This window comes from Stegastes partitus, unplaced genomic scaffold (assembly GCF_000690725.1).
Source record: "Stegastes partitus isolate 25-593 unplaced genomic scaffold, Stegastes_partitus-1.0.2 Scaffold544, whole genome shotgun sequence".
NCBI lineage: Eukaryota > Metazoa > Chordata > Actinopteri > Pomacentridae > Stegastes > Stegastes partitus.
Genome location: NW_007578275.1, coordinates 375,901 through 385,488, shown reverse-complemented (window position 1 = coordinate 385,488; position 9,588 = coordinate 375,901). Strand labels below are relative to the sequence as shown.

Genomic DNA, 9,588 nt, shown 5'->3' with positions numbered 1-9,588 from the left:
TATCAAATCAAATCAGATCAGAGCTCAGGCTGCAAATAGGACCTCTCACTCTCTATCTCTCTCTCTCTCTCTCTCTCTCTCTCTGTCTCTCTCTTTGCATACTTGAGAGCATCTAAGCGACTCCCATTCGGTGCGTGCTGAGGAGGTGGGTGTATCCAGCCCAGCCGTTCTGATGTTAGGAAGCAGCAGCTCTTCCATCCTACTCAGTCTGCTCTCCACTCTCCCTGCTCTCCTGTTTCAGCCAGTCTGTCTGCCCTCTAGCGTAGTACTCTCCTTTCACTCACCACTATTCATCACCATCTAGGATATATTTACACAAACCCACGTAGGTAGACAGAGCACCGTCCTGGTGGACTGAAGGGTTTGCGTGCGGCTAGCAGATAGAGATATATATTTTTAAACATATATGTGCATTACCCTGGAAAGCTGTAGAAAGTGGGGCTCTGTGGCAGTGCTGCTGGAACTGAAGTTTCTTTCCCACTACATTTTTTGTCCCAAAGGATACCACACACAGCTGCAGAGGTAAGGGAAGCATAGATGTGTCTGCACTTTTCTCTACTTATTTCTCTTTATTTTACTGTTTTGCACTCGTTCTCCTTTCTCAGCTGTTTATTCGGTTTATTTCTTGTGTGCTCTCCTTTTTTTTTTTTTTTTGGCATCCTCACCTTTTATTTTTTCCACTTATTAATTCTTCATGTTTTCTTTTTTAAAAAAAATCTTTTTGCCACTGTGCTCTGTTTTTGCATTTATTTTTCTTCTGTCCCAACAATATTCATTCTGATTGCACATTTGGCATTATCTGGTACAAAAACCAAGAGATTGCATAGCAGCTATACTGTGAAGACTGTAGATTTTATCTTCTTTCTCGCTCTGTGTGCTGGTTTTGATTGAATTTCTTTTTTTTTTTTTTTGCCCTGAGCTTTGAAATCTTCAGCATCTGCGGTGTAATCGGATACTGCCAGCCAGGCATGCACATACTGTACATATTTGTGCACATACAAACATGCTAACAAAGGAAATCTCTATCTTTATTCTCCTTACTCTCCTCTCGGCTCCGTCTGTTTGTCTTTTATGCCTCTCCATACCAGTTGATCCTTCCTCTGGAGCGTTTCATTAGCAAGGCCAGGTTTCAGTAAAATTGCCTGCTGGCCTGACTAATGTTTTTCAGCTGGAGCCTGACATGTGCACATATGCACACAGTTATAATACAGACATGGTGTTAAAAATGCGTTAAACAGGCAAGGGGGAGAGAAAGCGTGGTTGTTGTTCAGAGTGATCATATATGCAACTTTTGCTTGGTTGCTTCTGCGTTAATTCACGGTGCATCTCTTTGCTTTGCTTGCTCTCCCTCCTTCGAGCCTCCCTGTCTCTCTCCTTCTCTCTCTTACGGTCTGCATGTATTCACAGTTAGTTTTGGTCACTGCTCTGCCTGCCTGCCACAGCCCATCGGCCATGGTTGGTTGGCTAACCGCAGCTACACAACATTAAAAAGGCAAAAAGTTCCTAGTACATGGTGCATGTTCACAGGGAGCCACATCGTGCGGCTGTGTGCTGCGTTTACCGACATTAAGAAATCCTCCATCGACGCTCGGGTTAAAGGGCACATTGTTATTCACACATACACATGCGCTGTCCTCCGAGATACGGCTGACCCGCATTAGCGCACAGCCCCCTCGCTGTGTGTGTCTTTGCGTGTTTATGTTTGCATGTGTGTGTGTGAGTCAGTGTGATTTCCTTGGAGGTGCAGAGAGGTGACTCATACCAGCTCTCATGCTGGTGGCTGTCAGAGGCGTTCAGTGTAACAATGCTATGATGTGTGATTTGCAAATTGACACTGTCTGATGAAACCGTGTATCTGTGAAATGTCAACTTTTCAGGAAATGAAAACAAGCAAGAGTGCCTTTTTTAAGCCTGATATCCATGAATTTTTTAGACTGTCTGATGAGCTTTTGTAATCCCAAGTCTCACAGAATCTTCTCTACACTCTGAGAAGTTTGTAATATTTTGAGTTAAAATATTAAAATAAAATTAGCAAAAGGAAAGTTACAAGATTTGTATTGCGCTACAATATGAAATTTGTTTGGAGCTGACCTCTGATGTTCCCACTGCAAACCACTGCTGTGTGTGTGGGTTTATGTGAGCACAGTGTCCAATAGCTATGATACTGTTAAAGCAGCCAATACAACAAAACACACAAATGACAAATGCATAAGAGCAAAAAGCACATTTGAAACAAAAATCTGTTAACATGTACAGTCCACAACAGGATTGTCATGCGTGTATGATGTTCTTGCTTGTAGCCATGTTGGTCAACTGCTTTATGCACAGACTGTCATGGTCCCCTGAGGAAGAATCTTAATGACTGAGGTGATCAAATGACTTTTCCTGTCGTGCCAACATGAGGTTGAGATTTCACAACAAAAATTGGATGGAGAGACATGTAGTGAGCTAGTAGTTACCTGTTGACCAGTTAAGCTGCTGCTGGCAGACTGGACTAAGGACTGGTGGGTCATGTTTCTGTCATACCAATCATCACCAATCCTTAATTTTATTTCAGATCTTAATGAAAGCTCCGTTGTCTTTGGGCTTAGAACTTCCAGTCCCAAGTACTTGGTCATCTGTGATCTTAATTCTGTGTGAATCTGCCAGTAATTTGTTAAGCAAAAATTCCCCTTCAAACCACCTACCACATTGCACTAAACAGAGGTCCATTATTAGTCCCGTAGGAAACGGCATCTCATTTTGCATTGTATTTTTTTTTTTTTTTTTTTGTTTCCTCTCCACCTTTCTTCTGCCTCCTTTCTGTTTAAGAATTAATAAGGCAGTTATAATTGAAAGCTTGGAGCTTTTTGGGTGCAGATTCAGGAGGCTTATGTCTCTACACAGCATGGAGACCTGTTCACAGAAAGCTCACATCTATTAGAAGAGTACAATCTTGAAGCATGATTAAATGCATGGCTTGTATGGCAACAGACTGCAAGGAACATTTTCTGTCTTTTGGACGCCTCAGCAGTCATTAGTTATTGAGGGCTCAGGAAATAGAGCAGGTTACACAAGGTTGGCGGCTTGAACCTCCTTGTTCCAAGGTGCTTCTGGGCAAGACACTAAACCGCAAGTTGCTCCTGATGGCAGATGAGAACCTTGAATGGTAGCTCTGCCACAATTGGAGTGTTAGTTTATGTGTGATTGACTTAAAGAGTCAAAAAAATCTATGTAATTACAGACCTTTTACCATTTATTTAGTGGAGGCTTAATAATATCACATGCAAGGACAATGTCAGTCAATTCCAGTGAAACACACTCTTTGCTTATCATGTGAATGTGCCACATGACAAACAGATGTGGGGGATAATTTCTAAATCACATGAGGTTCCCAGGTAATACCAGTCCTGCATGCAAACATAAGCCTCTTGTCACCTCAGAAATCTCCCTTGTGTGGATGCTACCACTCTACATGAACCTCTTTGATTCAGAAAAGTGTGCCGTTAACTCCACACTGCTGAGAAATGTAGCTAAACCAGTAATGCTGCTACTCGTAGTGAAGCAACTACTCAACACTGATGATGACTTTGGCGATCCTGATTATTTTTTTTATCCAGCGACATCATCAGGTCAAACTCTGAATTTGTCCAATACTTCAGTTTATGAGTAAATACCTGCAAAAATAACCTCAACATCAACCGCAGTTTGGGTTTGGTTCTAATTGAGCATGTTGACCTGCTAAGCTAAACCCGTGAACATGGTAAACACATCCTAAATGTTCGCTGATGTTAGAATTTAGGTCAAAGCATCACTGTTGAAATTAACTATAAAGGGAAAAACAAATATTTTCTGGGGTAAACTAGCAGAGTAGTAAATTAGCCCAGTTTGGTTGTCCAGTGGAAACCAGACCATTAGGGACCAGGCCTTAGGTAGAACTGTATAGAAAAGGCTTAGCAGCTTAATCTGATGGAAAGTGTATTGAAGCACTGAGGCAGACACACACACACACACACACACACACACACACACACACCCTGGGCCCACCCAGAATCTGTAGCCACTCCAGTGAGCATCTTAGGATGGCTGTCCTTACACAGAGCAAAGAACAGAACAATTGGTTCACAGTGAACAACTAAACATGCTATGCTTTTCATCCCTCAGCCCTCCCCTCGTGTTTGTGTATGTGATGGTCACGATTCAGGCTCTTACTATTCTAAAGATAGCTGTCAGCAAAGAAACAACTCAACACAAACCACATGCCACATGTCACGATTCCTTCACATAAACATGGATGTGTCTGGCATGTCTCGAGCAGCGTGTCGAGAGCTGAGATGGGCAGTAATGTGCGTGGCGTGTGAAGTTGGCCGGTGCCAGTAGATGCCAGTCCGTGCTCTGTCTGGACTGGCTGAGTGCCCAGCGCTCCCATGTGGTTCATGTTCTCCAGACTTTAACATGCATTGACTTTTCCTATAAGGCTTCACTGAACCTGTAAATGCCTGTGTTGGCCCACACAGCGTGAGTGTGTTTGTATACAAATGTGTTTGCTAAGTTGATTGCTTGAAGGGATAAAGATGTTCAGTTCCTTTACAGAACCTAACAATCGACCACAAAGACTAGAATAGCTTGAAATAAATAATGAACCTGTGAGGGTGTGTGGGAGCTTCCAGAAACACTTCCCTGCAAGTGTGCTTGAGGTTGCGCCACGCAGGGCAGCACAAGGTTGGATTTTTTTTTTTATTGTTTTATCTCCACTGTGTTTAAAAAAAGATGTTCTTTCATCGAACAAGTGGCAGAGTCTGGGCTAAGGAGCTTTAGGGCTTCTTAACTCTTGCTGTGGGAGGGAGACAGACTCCCTAAACTCTCTGTCTGTGTCAGTCAAAGAAAACCAAAAACCCCTCGCTGAGAACACACACAGATATAGTACATGAGAGCCAGGAGTCAGAGCAGCACACACACACACTCACACACCAGCTGAGTGAACGCCTAAGGACAGCACTACTAATCTCATTCTCTGTTGACACACTATTGCTCAGCTGTGCCATGCTTTCACAGCTCTCTCGCTCACCGTGTTGGTATCTCAGAGCTGGAGGTGTGTTCCTTCCTATCAGCGTCAGCAGAAGGGAAAGTTCACAGTGGGCCAGAGGTGTGTGTTTGTGTGTATACTTTGTGCCCACAGCAGTTCAGATCTGCAAAACCGCAGCGTCCCACCGACTGCAGCGTTCAAAACAGTAGGATTTTGCAGAAGTGTAGGGGAAGTCGCTCTGCGGTTTTCTGATGGTTTTTGGAGCAGATAGAAGTGAGAGGAACATTTCTCTTAACCCTCTGAACCCCAAGCAGTTTCTCCTGCCAAATTTTTGCATACTGTGGATATATAAAAAAGTCCTACACCTCTATTTAAACAGCATAACCATCGCTATAAGTAGAAAGATCTCGAAAAATGTCTTGTTGTAATTCCATAAATCATGACAAAAAAAAAAAATAGACATTGAATTTCTTTGATTGTTTGCTTTAGAAATTTAAAAGTGGAATCAACATGTATGACATTTTTCAATCAAGAAATCCACAGGTGTTACAAATGTTAGTTGATTCTATATACTATAGATGTTTAACGCCCTAGTTTTAATTTGTTTCTATGCTTGTCTCAGCAGTTCAGTCTCTTCATTTTTGTCACATTGTCAAAATCTCTAATGGCTTCACAGTTGCACAAAGAAGCATAGACTTTTTTTTTCTTAATTACAGAATCTCTAGCGTTGATGAATGGCTTAATTTTGGTGATTAAAAAAAAAAAAAAAAGATAACATGCCTTTTGGGGCTGAGCGGGTTAATAACCAATCAGTCTGAAACACTGCAGTGAACAGATTAAGAACATTTTTTTCATCCATTTACCTCAGACAGAAGGAACGAAAGAAACAAGAGAACTCTGCAATATTACATTTAAAAGAAACACTTGTGTATCCAAAAAAAAAAAAAAAAAAGGTGCAGCTTTATTTACATTTGATCAATGGAGAAGTTTGTAGACATCAGCACTTTGGCCCCAGACAATTCATGAGTTTGTTGTGGCTGAGGTTGATCCAGCCCAGTTTTGGACTGAGGCCAGCCTGCATTGAAGTCATTGCCAAGGTAGGCAGATTTCTTCCTTTGCCCTGAAAGCACATTTTGTGTGTAAAGGAATGTCAGCTGGCTTAGATCTCTGTGCAGCAAAGTCTGACTACAGACTCTCAACTGATCTGATCTATCAGTTTGGGTCCTTTGGCAAATCAGGCAAAGTAGTTCAGATCAATGTTATTCTGATCAGTATGTGATTAGAGGCATGACTCACTGGTCACCCTTACTCCACTACAGGAGAAACACATTTCTCGAAAGGCCACTGTCAGCTGTTTCATGCCAGTTAGGATATTGCACAGATACAAATAATTGGTGATCAAAGACTAAAATCTCAAGTTCCAATTACGCACCAGTTGTACAAATTTTCACCATCTTTATTGCACTGATAAGAGGAAAATATAAAGGTGCCTATTTTGGTGACCAAGGCAGTCTGCCACAGATTCAGTGTATTGCAATAAGCTGATGATTCATCCCATTCCCCAACCTTCATGCTGTGCTTTGCTTTGTGCTGCCAGTTATGCCAAAACACCCCCTTCTGTGTATGTAGTGACAGTAGCCTTGCAGAAGACCGTGTTTTTAATTTCCCACGTGTGATATCTGTATTCACTTTCCCTTTGACCTATTTGTCACCACAATGCCAGTGTGCCAGGCTGAAATCTGAAAGACTTTCAGACTTTTGTTGAAATCTTTAAAAATGGGATACCTATGCAGTCACTGAACAAGATCAATGTAATTTGATGTTTTCTTAGATATATTCCTATGGGAATCAGCGCACTCTTTGAAAAACAATAGGTCATATTCGCATTGTTACAGAGCTCAACAATGGTACGTGTGTTTTTGTGGAGTTTCCATGGTGGATGTGCGAGTGGGTGAGTTCAACAGGACAAGGGTCACTGAGGTGGGCTGCAGTTCAGCACTGAGGAGGGCGATGGAGATCAGAGGAACAATGCTGTAAGACTTTCCCTTGTTCTTTGGTTTCGAGTTGGGTGGAGGACACGAGCTGGACTTTCATTTTCCAGCAAAACCACGCTGTCAAAACTGTGTACATTTCACAGTCCTGATAACTACTTTCTGAAGGATGTTTTATCTCGCTTACTTGTCTTTAGAATGACATTGTATTTGCTGGAATGGAGGTGAAATAAAAGAAATAAAATAATTCTAACACTACTGGGAGCAGGCTCAGGTTCGTTAAATGCATCAAAAACAAAATATTCCAAAACTGCCTTACTGTAGGATGATAGCAAAAATAAATTCTTACGATAAATGATTATCTACTTGGTTCAGTCCAGTTCTCAAAGGACAAGGGTGTCAGTGCAGTTTCCAGAGAGCTAAAAGCACAGACATAGACTATACAATCAGGTTTTCAGGTAAAGTTTAACGCTAGGTCCTTCACTACATCTCAGCCAGAAATAAAGCAACATGGCCGGACATTTCTCAAGGAGCAACACTGAGGAACAATGACTGGGTCCATCCTTACATTGTTTCCTTGCGTTGTATCCCCAGCACTGCTTCTTAATGGGTTCCTGGCATTGACAGGCAGGAAAAAACAGAGTCTGTCGTGAGAGAAGTCAAGAGCGCTGAGGGGAACATGGGACTTCCTTAATGGAACCTTCATCGCCAAATACTGTGTTTTAATTGGCTGGATGCAGGAGGCAGGAACTTCCTGTTGGAGTGTTGTTGGAAGTGACCACTCCCTGCAAAAAGTCAAAGACTTGTAGAGTGAGTGCATGTGTTAGTGGTGGAACCTGTTGTACTAGAAATAATCTTTGGTTTTTAGAGTGTACATTTTAAATAATAAAATGTGTCTGTTTGAAAGTCTTGAATGTGGGTATAGTGTGAAATGCTTTTCAGGAATGTTGTGTTTTTGGTGTGTAGAGCAGAGATCCTGAAATGAGTCATTCGAGGTCCACTGCTGTACCCACATGGTGCTCAAAGAAAGTGCATCACTTATAAAGTTCACATTTCAAATGGTATAGTGACTGTATGTAATAGAATCGAATAGAAATAGACAAAATATATGTATTCATACAGTAATAAAGGCAAACCGAATAAATATTTGAGAAACGATTTGCAGCAGCTCACCTGTTGCAAATGCTCAACAGATGAGCTGTTTGTCAGCCCTGTAAATGGCTGTTATCGGATATCATTCCAAAACATATGAGCCAATCAGGACCTCCTCTTCTTTCTAATAGGCTCACCAGGCCATTTTCACTCCATTTAATGGCAGTAGAGCCATGCTTTTGCATTTACAAAGAGGAATAAAAGTCCTCAATCTTTCACCCTGAATACTTGAGTTTGAGTCCCATCTTGGTTTCACTTTTGCTTTCATTTGCCATTTTCACTTGGGTTTACTTGCATTTTCAGTTCTTGTTTGGTTAGTTTTAGGCACCAAAACTCCTTGGTTAGATTTGGAAAACAATGATGGTTTAGATTAAAAATAATTATAATAAAAAATCCCCCCAAAACACCTTGTTGCTACATTTACCACATTTCATGGGTGATGAGTCCAATAGAGATTTTACATGCACTTCCTCGCACAAGTAGAGGCTGCCGAAGTTATCAGGATAATATACTGTTTATCAGTGATCAGAATGGATATGATGGACGATACTACAAGGTGGATGAGGTTCCTACTGGCCCACATATATAGGAATGATACGTGATAACAAAGGCCATCAAGCTGCGTAAATGTATTACTTAAATTAAAAAAAAATAAAAAATAAAAAAAAACAGATTAAAGGGTTCACCAGATGCAGCTCTTGCAGAGCGTGCTTAAATAGCTGAAAGTCACAGCTGATGCTATTTCTGCATATCACCTACATGTGTCAGTGTTCTAGGAAATGTTGCCATATACATTTACACTTTCAAGGGATGATGCGCTTTCCTTGAACATCTATGTTTAAAGAAATACAGAAATGTCTGAATTGTACTTTAATTCCACTGCACAGTTGTCTCTGCTCTGCCTACACTGCTTAGTTTACAATAATTGATGCTACTACTAAGGCTGCTGTTCAGTATTTAGGCATCATTATGGTTTATTAAAAAGTGACACTTGCTGGATCCCCACTTTACACTGCGATTAGCTGGGTGTGCAAAAGTGCTGCTGAAAGCGTGAGGCATTATCCCCATTTGTACCTTTCATCATAACTCAGCCCCACTTTGTGACAGCAGGCTAATTTATCCTAACCTTTGCCTTTTGGATCAATAATAAAAGCTGTTGCCTTTACCTGCGGCTTCACAACATTTAAAAACTTGTTTAGCTCAAGCGTACCGCTCACCTTCACAGCGTCTCATGAGTGTACCCCATGATCCACCTGCAGGCTCTGATTATATGTTTTCCTCCAATGGCAGTTCGTTATGGTCACTCCCTAGTCTAGTGCTGCACTTATGCTCACAGATCAGTGTTTAGACTATAATTATCAGCACCGTGCACACTCTGCATCCCCAGGTCTGTTCCGTGTGGGCTGGCTGACTGAATTGCACAAAAACACACACTTAGTG

General features: G+C 41.5%; 1 protein-coding gene across 1 annotated transcript in view; it reads left to right on the top strand.

The window, feature by feature from the left end:
- Positions 1-209: 209 nt before the first annotated feature.
- The window catches only part of kank4 (KN motif and ankyrin repeat domains 4), a 90,639-nt gene continuing 81,260 nt past the window's right edge, over positions 210-9,588 (top strand). The window contains exon 1 of the mRNA XM_008288165.1: positions 210-522. The gene's annotated coding sequence lies outside the window, so the exon portion shown is untranslated. The remainder of the gene's footprint in view (positions 523-9,588) is intronic.